General features: G+C 40.9%; 1 protein-coding gene across 1 annotated transcript in view; it reads left to right on the top strand.

Moving 5' to 3' along the window:
- LOC125236514 (flotillin-2) overlaps positions 1 to 13,454 on the top strand; it is a 490,988-nt gene that overhangs the window by 88,520 nt on the left and 389,014 nt on the right.

Raw genomic sequence — 13,454 nt, 5'->3', positions numbered from 1 at the left:
AAATATTGAAGGTGTAAAAAAGTATTATTACGATTGGTAAATTTATCATTATTGTCGTCACCCTGTCCAAAAATGTCGTTCACTTGCCTATTTTAGCCAGGTGAACGATGCACAGGTGACCGACAAAATGCCAGTTATTTCGCCAAAACTCAAAAAGTATTTGCCGAACGAACTAAATATTTAGATGCCTAAAACTGAGCTACAAAATACGAAACATATGTGACAGTTAATGCAGTATCTCAAACAATAACGAAATTATGATTGACAGAATAACGACTACTTACCCGTTACAAACTCCCGTTCGAGGTAATTAAAATTTTCTATTTTCTAATCAAGGCGTAGTAAGCACGTGCCGTTGCTTGCAGGTGATGGCCGATACTGGCGGCTGCGATTCATGCGGGGTGGGGTGGCAGAGGTGGAGTAGGGATCGCACAGTGCTTGCGAGTTTGTCTCGACAGGTCAACGACAAAAACGGCCGTGGACAAACTTTAAAGCCAAATAACTTGGAACATAAGTGTAATATTATTATCAGATAGTCTAGTTTTAAAAGTTAAGGATATATGCAAATAAAATACAGCAATAAAGGTAAGTAAAGTTAATAATTTGTGTACTTTTAACAACTCGAAACATGAGTACTCCGCGTTGGGACACGGAAGGTGAACGACAAAACTTAGTTACAATTATTATTTATTTCATTAATATAAAATTAATCGATTTCAAAGCATCAGGCCTCTATGTAAAAACTGTCTTTTAATATGTATTGATAATTTATTTATGAAGATATTTTATACTAAAAAAAAAGTTCTAACATAAACGTACTGACAGGTGGGGGTGGCAAAATTTTGAGAAATGACCTCTGATATTTGTGACATACATATTATGAGCCTGTCGTGATTGTTTCACCGGATGGTCTGATCGGAAGATTAGACCATTTCGTTGGATCTCCTTCTTGTTTATGTCTTATTATTTGTAACGTTTATTTTGTGTGTGTGTTAACGAATAAATTAATTATATTCTATTCAATTCTATTATAAAAGTTATAAGAAATGATATTTTATGTCATCAATTGTCATAAAACATTTTGAGGACTGCCATTGAACTTGGCACCCGTTTAGATCTCACTGCTTTTGTCGTTGACGCCAACAACCAAGGCATATATAATATTGAACTTGGCTCATATTTCCCTTTTTTGGTTTTGATGGGATTTTAACGTTACAACTGATCTTCAGTGAAACTATAGACCTGTCTTAAGTTCCTCTCACTTAGGTCACTGACCTCTTCCAGTAAATTGCGGTAGTGTGCGAAAAGTATGTTGGTGAGTGTGACTTGCGTTAGTGTGTGTAAATGGGGTAATTTGACAGATACTGAATTTTTACCCATCGTGACGGGCTCTTAATTCATTATGTGTTATTTTATATATCATTTAGCGTTTCCTCTTGCATTACCTCCATTTTGTGCTGACGTGTTTGCAAGGAAAACACACGTTGTCTTTGAGATTATGAGAGCTACGGGTCAGCTACCATAAAGAGAAACGTCTTGATAAGAATCAGCCCTTGACGAAAATAGTCTTATGCAGTTTCTTATACAGTTTTAGGTAATTGTCTTATGATAATTCAGTCACTGGTTTATCTTAAACTGTTACCTATTATCTTTTTGATATTATTCTTCCATTTTCATGTTTCGGGCCTTACCTTGCTTATACTGTTTGATTTGAATGTATAGTTGTCTAGTATAAGAACTTGAGTGTCAAAGTAAAGTATGTATTTCAATTAAAAGTATTCAAAATAAAGAAATTATTTTAAAAATAATTTGGTGCTTAGTCGTAGAAAATAGTACCTTACGATACGATTGCGTAAAAAAGGAAGTTCTCTCGGAAGGTAACTCGTGTCGATTTAAAATACTCCCTTCGGTCGTGTTTTAATTTATCGCCACTCGTTTCGAACTTCCTTTTTTACGCACTTGTATCGTAATGTACTATTATGCAACGTAGACTAACTGAGTCATAAAATACTCGCACTATCTTCTTATTTTCGAATCTGCTTACAAATACATATATGTGTTGGTGTTCTTTGAGCCTTTTCGTTTAATACATCACATGATTATGGTTTGTCATTGGCAATTTTTTTTTAATGTCAGTTTTATGCATTTATTCGTATTAAATTTACGCATAATTTACCAGTATCAGGAGCGGCTCACTCCGCGATCCTATCGCCGCGCTACAAGTATATCCTGGCGGCCGCGAGTTCGCGGCCTACTCAGGGGTGGCACACATTCTCACGGAATGCACGTTCGCACTTTCTATTGTTACTTTACGTCGCGAGGTTTTTTAAGCGATGTCCGCGGGTGGAATGGCTAATAATACTTAGTTAAATAGACATATTGAATAAAATAAATACCAAAAGACATTATTATACAGATCTACTACTGATTAAGTCCCACGGAAAAGTTCAATAAGGCTTGTGATGTTGGAACCTTGAACAAAAATATATAAATACAGCATATATACCTAGAAAGTACTCAAGACTTGAATATAATAATATAACATTCAATGTGAGATCCATTGGTAACCCTATCACCGGACGCCGCGCACGTGCGGCTCGTTTCTTTGTAAGAATGTTGTAGGTATTTAAGAAGGCGGCATTTCGGAAACATCAAAGCAGTGCGCCTTCTGTACTTGTACTATTATATATTCTGTGCCAGTATTCGAAGTTGTCTGAAAGAGTTTCCTTACAGGGAACATTTAACTGTGTAATACACAAAACTTTACACATCGAATACCATTATATAAGTATCAAGTTGTGTATGTTTGCGCGCCTGTTTATTTGTTTGTAGCAAAGTACAAATTTAGTAAAAAATATATTTCCCATCTCATGGTATTTACTCACCATTTTACATAAAGTTCTGAGACTGACCGAAATAGCATATTAAATACGAGGAAATACACTGAGAAAGATTATTTAGTCTACTTTGAATGCCTTGCCTTTCCACCAAAACTAGAGCACTACGTGGATGTGTGTGATAGGTATATACTAAATTAACTAGAAAAACAAATTCCCTTCAATGCTATGCTATTTTACTACCTAATCAACATGATTTTTGTTTTTTCCTTTAATAAGAGGTTTTTATTCTATTTTACATTTTTAACCCCCAAAAACGACGCAAAAACGACGGGGTGTTATAAGTTTGACGTGTCTGTCTGTCTGTGTGTGTGTCTGTCTATGGCATCGTAGCTCCCGAACGGATGCACCCATTTAGATTTAGTTTTTTTTGTCTGTTAGCTGAGTTACTCGGGAGTGTTCTTAGCCATGTTTCATGAAAATCGGTCTACTATGTCGCGGACGGAGAATTTTAATTTTGTGGTTAGGAACAGAATAAATAATAGTACAAGTACAGAAGGCTCACTCCTTTGATGTTCACAAAATGCCGCCATTATAAATTCTTACCTACATTAACAAACGGCCCGCACGCGGGCATCCGACATTGAATTCTAATGCGCCGCGCGAAGGTCGTCGTCACTGAATGGGCCGCGAACTCGCGGCCGCCGGCATGTACTTGTAGCGCGGCGATAAAATCGCGGAGTGAGCCGCCCCTGGGTTAGGTTATATTTGAACATGATTGACGGATATCGTAGGATATCTCTGGTCAGAAAGCACCTAAAGGTTGGGCACACGTACAGTCAACCAATTTGATTCCTAGGCCACTCTAGAACCATGTCGCAATGAATCAATTTGTAACATTTTACATGACAAATCTTTTATGACATGTTTATGACATGCGCAATGCATTTCATATTAACATCTCGCCTTGCGAACACTGCGAACATGTGTCAACGATAATGAATAGGAAAGGTTGAGGACAGGAGGTTGCTTTTTTTTAATTATAAATAAGCTTACTCTTGGCCACAGACTAACCAAAGGCAAAGACGGCCTACGATGGAGTGAGCTCGCCCAGAAGATGCCTGTTCACCCTATATTTGACGGTTGCTAGGTTATATGACCTCGGAAATATAGCCGCCGATAAGGAATTCCACTCCTTGGCAGTGCGCAGAAGAGAAGCAAAGCTTGCTTGTGTATCAATAAACTATTTTATTAAATATAGAAATGGGAATTTACTTTTATGTCAAAACTTCACTGAAACAGGCCACGGGAGTCTGGTGACCATTTTAAGTAGGTAAAAATTTTTTCTCAATTCGCAATAATATTTATTCAAGTATAATTTTCTGGATAAATTAACTTCAATGTTCCGTAGTATCTATGATGTTTTTGTAGAAGCTTAAAAAGATATTAGAGAAATAAATACTTTTAATTACTCAAAAACAGACAGGATTAGGTATACCCTAACAAAAACAGAATTTCAACAAACTATGCAAACGTTTTAATAGATATTTATCACAAATGAATCGAAGCACAATAACTTCAATAACGTGTAAATACACCCTCTGCACTTTGCATTACGTTTAGAAGTCGCTTGTGCATTGAGCCCATTAAATCCGTGCAAATGTCTAAGGCCCGCAGTGACTCCCAAACTTGTTGACAATGTTCTGTTAGAGCAGCCCGCGACTTCTCATTTGATTTTCATTTTGCCACATTTGTTGCAAACTTGAGGCATCTTATCTTGCGGATAGAAGTTTAGGACAGGTTGGCAGCATGATTTGTTCCAAAATATCCAGATAATCTGTTGCATTTGATCGAGGAGGCATATCAGCAAATTCACCTGCCAGACTCGTTCAGCCCCATAGATTAACACTGACGCAGCCTGACCCGTGGTTAGGAACAACGTGATCTTCGGTGTAACGAGTGTTGTCGTATCGCCACAAGTGCAGACGACCTGTGTCACTAGATTGAACGGTTTTCTCATGTGAAAATATATAACATTCGTCCAATCGAAGTCCAGATATTCCCGAGCGAAAGCTAATCTGACGTCTTTGTGTCAATTCTTCGCATAGTGCCTGTGATGGAGCCCCGAAGAATGCAAACGTTTTCTAATGGTTTCAACACAGACATTAAATTGATCAGCAAAATATTTGGCGAAATAAAATCATAATGTATAAATAAAATTGATTTATTTATTTATTTATTTATTTATTTATTTGAAAACATATTTCAATGACATTACAGATAATCCAATGCGTCATGAAATTAAATTAAAAAAAAAAAAAAACAGTAAATAAGAACAGTAAAAAAAAAACATTACAAAGAAAAAAGTATTATGACTAAACAATTGATTTGGGCGATGACGGAACAGCGTGGCTCCGTTGCGTCGTTAGCCCCGGTGTAGGATTCGGCAGGTTGCCCCGGAACCGCCGAAAAACTACACCTTTCGGCCAGAAGTCTGCGCTCGCGATGGTGTCCTGCAGCGGCCGCGGCACGCGCACTACGAACGAGCTGAAGTGCACATAGTGACGCGACTGTAGCTGGTGCACCCTCAGCGTGTAGCCAGTCTTCCGGCGAACGTACTCCACCACCTCGTCAGCCACGGCGGAGTAATGAAGACGGGACACGTAGAGCGCCTTACTCGGAGTTGCAACTCGTAGACCAGAATTAACCGGCTCTGCGGTGCCACACAGAGTTTTACGAGGTGCCCTGCGCGTCTTCTTCTTCCGTTCCACCAGTGTGAATCCCTCCTTATCTACTTTAGCGCGGGAGGAAATTTCTTCCAGTGGTTCTTCACACCCCTTATTAGGTGCATTGACCCGGCTGGCTGCGACGAGCTGACCGGCTGCAACGCCAGCATAATCACGCTGACGTGGTTTCGAGGTCACAGGGGGCAGCCGCGCGCGCAGGGGGGGCGCGCGCGGAGCGGCGGCACGTGCTGAACTTTTCAGCGTGTCAGCATCGCGCATACTGACCGACTTAGCACTAGTGTCAGTCCGAATATCATTATTAATAATATTTGAAACCGCCGACCGAATTGGAGCATTACGCAAAGTAGAGACTTCATTGCGTAATTCGGCTATTGTGATTAGGCTGGCTTCAAACTTAACTTTAACTTCCGCTAGACTTGATTTAAGGGCCACGATTTCCTTAACCAAGCAGCGAATATCAACACGATCCGGATCACATGATTCACATGACGGCAGGATGGTATCCGTCGCTACAAACTCCGGAATCCGGTCTTCATACTCCTTCAGGATCTTCTTAATGTCTTGAAGGGTCTTCTCCCCGGTTTCATCACCTCTCCGGTGAGGTACATATGTGCCGACGATCCCCAGGGACTGGCACAGCACTTGCTTCGCTTGGCAGATGTCCTCGATGGTAAAACTCGACGCACGAGAACTTATCTGCATAGCAGCAGCCGCATCCATCTTTCCTTCCAGCAACAGCTTGTTCTTCAGTTGTAGAAAGGCGAGGAATTCATTCACGATGGGTTGACTCGACTTGGAGTGATCCATCGCGTCAAATCGTTAGCGCGGCTACAAGCCGCGCTAATTCGCAATTTATTTTAATTACTCGTCAACGCGTCTACGTCGCTGCGCGCATTGAACACGACTCTTGATGACAGAATGTTAACAATGTTGACGTCAATTGTCACTGTCTGTCATTGCTTCTTTTTCTGTTCATGTCATGGAGCAAAAAACATTTACAAACTCTTTTCTTTTATTTCATATTATGATCGGAAAGCTGATAATCGTTTGACACGTTATTTTGACGTTATTCCTATCATTCTATCAACTATCTAGTACTTATTGCGACAAAGTTCTATAGTGGCCTAGGAATCAAATTGGTTTGTACAAACTAAGCTATAATAAGAATGAAGTGAAATACTTACGATCAATTTATCTCATGGTCTCTAATATAATTATAGTCCTAATAAGTAGTAAGAATTTGTCTTAAAAGGATGCGGTGTTTAAAGCACCTCGAGAGCCGGAATGTGTCATTTGTTATCACAGACTATTAACAGCAAAGTCGCTAATCTCACTATGAACTTATGACAATTATTTAACAAGTTCACGATCTGTGCTATCAAAATCGCTTGACCAAATTACTTTGGTTTGATTCTAATTACTCTAAAATATCACCGCTGAAATCCATACTTACTATTAATATTATAAATGGGAAAGTGTGTGTGTCTGTTTGTTTGTCCGTCTTTCATGGCAAAACGGAGCGAAGAATTGTCGTGACATAGGCTACTTTTTGTCTCTTTCTAACGCGATCGTAGCCGCGGGCAAAAGCTAGTTTAAAATAAAGAGGAAAGACAAGCGCCTAAATAAAAACTCACGGTTAAGATGACAAGGAAAATGTATGCCATCGGATGCCTCTTAGGAGTATTGTTATAATGATTATCTGTCTAAATTCTGCCGATGCAATTTCCAAAGACATATATAACTCCGTATAGACAGATAAGAAAAAAACGTACCTCAGTATCATACAGAAAAAGGTACGGTGGCCTAGATGGCATTACACCTTTGGGGTACGCTCAGCTAGATGGCGCTAATATTAATATTTGACATTTTTAAACATATCCTCTCTATCCAAGCTAAGAATATGGGCCAAATTGTCAAAACTGAGGTTCAAAAGTTTTAAGCCTGTGTCAAGAGATGGCAGTCTATGCACTGTGATTACACATTTTACTTTGACAGTACCTGTCTATAATACTCGATCCTCTTTGCAATTTCTTATAGACGGTTACCCAAATCTTGGCACTATAGAAAGGTTAAACTTTTGAACCTCAGTTTTGACAATTTGGCCCATATTCTTAGCTTGGATAGAGAGGATATGTTTAAAAATGTCAAATATTAATATTAGCGCCATCTAGCTGAGCGTACCCCAAAGGTGTAATGCCATCTAGGCCACCGTACCTTTTTCTGTATGATACTGAGGTACGTTTTTTTCTTATCTGTCTATACGGAGTTATATATGTCTTTGGAAATTGCATCGGCAGAATTTAGACAGATAATAATTATAAGACCGTTTTCACATTATCCGATCCGATATCGGATGTCGGAAGGATTTCAATAGAAAAAATCCAAGATGGCGCCTGTAATGTATGGGATATCGGTCCGACGTCCGATATCGGATCGGATAATGTGAAAACGCACTAACAATACTCCTAAGAGGCATCCGATGGCATAAATTTTCCTTGTCATCTTAACCGTGAGTTTTTATTTAGGCGCTTGTATTTCCTCTTTATTTTAAATTTCAGCGGTGATATTTTAGAGTAATTAGAGTCAAACCAAAGTAGTTTGGACAAGCGATTTTAATAGCACAGATTGTGAACTTGTTAAATAATTGTCATAAATTCATAGTGAGATTAGCGACTTTGCTGTTAATAGTCTGTGATAACAAATGACACATTCCGGCTCTCGAGGTGCTTTAAACACCGCATCCTTTTAAGACAAATTCTTACTACTTATTAGGACTATAATTATATTAGAAACCTATAAAATTACATGAGATAAATTGATCGTAAGTATTTCATTTCATTCTTATTATAGCTTAGTTTGTACGTGTGCCCAACCTTTAGGTGCTTTCTGACCAGAGATGTCCTACGATATCCGTCAATCATGTTCAAATATAACCTGAACCACAAAATTAAAATTTTGAAAAAACCCCCGACCGCGACATAGTAGACCGATTTACATGAAACATGGCTAAGAACACTCCCGACTAACTCAGCTTTCAGACAAAAAAAACTAAATCTAAATGGGTGCATCCGTTCGGGAGCTACGATGCCATAGACAGACACACACACACACACACACACACACACACACACACACACACACACACACACACACACACACACACACACACACACACACACACACACACACACACACACACACACACACACACACACACACACACACACACACACACACACACACACACACACACACACACACACACACACACACACACACACACACACACACACACACACACACACACACACACACACACACACACACACACACACACACACACACACACACACACACACACACACACACACACACACACACACACACACACACACACACACACACACACACACACACACACACACACACACACACACACACACACACACACACACACACACACACACACACACACACACACACACACACACACACACACACACACACACACACACACACACACACACACACACACACACACACACACACACACACACACACACACACACACACACACACACACACACACACACACACACACACACACACACACACACACACACACACACACACACACACACACACACACACACACACACACACACACACACACACACACACACACACACACACACACACACACACACACACACACACACACACACACACACACACACACACACACACACACACACACACACACACACACACACACACACACACACACACACACACACACACACACACACACACACACACACACACACACACACACACACACACACACACACACACACACACACACACACACACACACACACACACACACACACACACACACACACACACACACACACACACACACACACACACACACACACACACACACACACACACACACACACACACACACACACACACACACACACACACACACACACACACACACACACACACACACACACACACACACACACACACACACACACACACACACACACACACACACACACACACACACACACACACACACACACACACACACACACACACACACACACACACACACACACACACACACACACACACACACACACACACACACACACACACACACACACACACACACACACACACACACACACACACACACACACACACACACACACACACACACACACACACACACACACACACACACACACACACACACACACACACACACACACACACACACACACACACACACACACACACACACACACACACACACACACACACACACACACACACACACACACACACACACACACACACACACACACACACACACACACACACACACACACACACACACACACACACACACACACACACACACACACACACACACACACACACACACACACACACACACACACACACACACACACACACACACACACACACACACACACACACACACACACACACACACACACACACACACACACACACACACACACACACACACACACACACACACACACACACACACACACACACACACACACACACACACACACACACACACACACACACACACACACACACACACACACACACACACACACACACACACACACACACACACACACACACACACACACACACACACACACACACACACACACACACACACACACACACACACACACACACACACACACACACACACACACACACACACACACACACACACACACACACACACACACACACACACACACACACACACACACACACACACACACACACACACACACACACACACACACACACACACACACACACACACACACACACACACACACACACACACACACACACACACACACACACACACACACACACACACACACACACACACACACACACACACACACACACACACACACACACACACACACACACACACACACACACACAGAGACAGACAGACACGTCAAACTTATAACACCCCGTCGTTTTTGCGTCGGGGGTTAAAAATGTAAAATAGAATAAAAACCTCATATTAAAGGAAAAACAAAAATCATGTTGATTAGGTAGTAAAATAGCATAGCATTGAAGGGAATTTGTTTTTCTTGTTAATTAGTATATATCACACACATACACATAGTGCTCTAGTTTTGGTGAAAAAAAGAGGCGTCCTAAGTAGACTAAATAGTCTTTCTCAGTGTAGGTATTTCCTCGTATTTAATATGCAATTTCGGTCAGTCTCAGAACTTTATGTAAAATGGTGAGTAATACCATGAGATGGGAAATATATGTTTTACTAAATTTGTACATTTGCTACAAACAAATAAACAGGCGCGCAAACATACACAACATGATACTTATCTAATGGTATTCGATGTGTAAAGTTTTGTGCATTACACAGTTAAATGCGAATCCCTGTAAGGAAACTCTTTCAGACAACTTCGAATACTGGTAAATTATGCGTAAGAGCTATGGAGCGCAGCATATTAGGTGTAAAATTAAGGGATCGGATCCGGAACATCACGCTGCGCTCTAAGACTCAAATAATGGACGTAGCTCGGAAAGCTGCTAAGTTGAAATGGGACTGGGCTGGTCATGTCTGCCGAATGCCGGACGACTTGTGGGCTAAGATAACCACGAAGTGGGAGCCCCACGAGTCAAACCGGGGATCCGGCAGACCACATCGGCGATGGCGGGATAACCTCGACTCATTTTTGAGTGGTTGGTCAGACATAGCACTTAACAGAGACGAATGGAAAAAGAGGGGGGAGGCCTTTGCCCAGCAGTGGGACACAGCAGGCTCCTAATAATATGCGTAAATTTAATACGAATAAATGCATAAAACTGACATTAAAAAAAAATTGCCAATGACAAACCATAATCATGTGATTTATTAAATGAAAAGGCTCAAAGATCACCAACACCTATATGTATTTGTAAGTAGATTTCGTTGACAGTGATATTAAGAAGAGCTTACTATCCATAGCATCTAATGCCGTTGGGGTCGATTGTATTAGCCGTAATATGTTCCTTCCTATCATTGACTTACTTATTCCTGTCATTTCCGTCATTCTTAATAACTCCATTTCTACCAGCTCCTTTCCTTCACTTTGGAAGGACGCCTGTATCGTTCCTATTCCCAAAAAGTCTAATCCTTCTTCTTTTGCAGATTATCGTCCCATCTCTATTCTCCCTTTCCTGTCTAAGGTTCTTGAGCGTCTTGTTCACCAGCAGCTTACTTCGTATCTTAATATAAATAATCTTTTGAATCCCTTCCAATCTGGTTTCCGTCCTGGTCATAGTACGGCTACTGCACTCGTGAAGATCACTGACGACATCCGGGCGGGGATGAATGATCAAAAATTGACGGTATTGACGCTGTTAGATTTTAGCAACGCGTTTAATACCGTTGATTTTGATATTCTCCTCGGGACGCTGTGCTCTCTAAATATATCTCCTGCGACGGTCGGTTGGTTCCGTAGCTACTTAACGGGTCGTCGACAGCGCATAAAGGTGGATGATTCCCTTTCCTCCTGGTGCAACACGTTGGCTGGCGTTCCGCAAGGCGGAGTATTGTCTCCTTTACTGTTCTCCATATTTATTAATTCGATTACATGTAACCTTACATCACATTATCAACTATATGCCGATGATCTTCAGATCTATTCGCAGGGCGTTACTGGTGATCTCGCGTCTGTTATCTGTAAGATGAATAGCGACTTGGAGAAAATCTCGAGGTGGAGTCATAGTTTTGGCCTACAAGTTAATCCTTCTAAGACACAATCTATTATAATAGGTAGCCCAAAACTTCTGCCAAGGCTAGACTTTAACCAACTCCCACCTATCTATTTTAATGGCGTTTTGATTCCTTACTCACAGCAGGTTCAAAACCTAGGCCTCATCATGGATAGTACCTTATCGTGGATACCTCAGGTGGGCGAGGTCAGCAGGAAGATGTTCGCGGCGGTTGGCTCGCTTAGAAGATTACGAAACTTTCTTCCCATTCCTACCAAAATTGCTCTAGCTCAAACTCTCCTCCTTCCCATTTTGGATTACGCGGACGTTGCATATCTCGATCTCACCGAGGAGCAGCTTAATAAGCTTGAGCGTATCCAAAATGTCTGTATACGGTTCATATTTGGGTTACGCAAATATGACCATGTCTCTCAATTTCGTTCGCAGCTCAAGTGGCTCTCTATTCGTTTTCGTCGTAACTCTCACGTGCTGTCCCTTTTGTATTCCATTCTTTTTAACCCAACGACTCCCCGCTATCTTAAGAACCGTTTCAGCTATCTCCGTTCTGCTCGGTCCTCTCAGAATTTGCTTCTTTCCGTTCCGTCGTCCTCGTCTAAATTCTATAACAACTCCTTTACATTTCAAGCTGTGCGGCTTTGGAATTCCCTACCCCTAAATATTAGACGCGCTCAATCTCCTACTTCTTTTAAGATACTTCTCAAGCTTCACTTTTTATCTGATCATTGATCAATGATACCTTGATAGACTTATGTCCCCTATAGCTGGCATGTAATTTGTTATATATATATGTATTTGTATGTTTATGTATTGTATTTTATTTTTATGTGTGTAGTATATTGTTTTGCGTAGTATAGTTTGTGCTAGATTTCCTCTAAGTCTACATTTAGTACACCTACTTACAAGGTTAAATTTATTATTCTCCACTACCTAGGTTGTCTGGAAGAGATCGCTCTTTAGCGATAAGACCGCCTCTTGTTTTACCTCTTAAGTTGTTGTTTATACTTGCTATGTTGTTTCGTGTATTGAGGTGTGCAAT

Source organism: Leguminivora glycinivorella, chromosome 19 (genome assembly GCF_023078275.1).
Source record: "Leguminivora glycinivorella isolate SPB_JAAS2020 chromosome 19, LegGlyc_1.1, whole genome shotgun sequence".
NCBI lineage: Eukaryota > Metazoa > Arthropoda > Insecta > Lepidoptera > Tortricidae > Leguminivora > Leguminivora glycinivorella.
The sequence above is the reverse complement of the archived record's forward strand: the minus strand, read 5'-3'. Positions and strand labels throughout refer to the sequence as shown.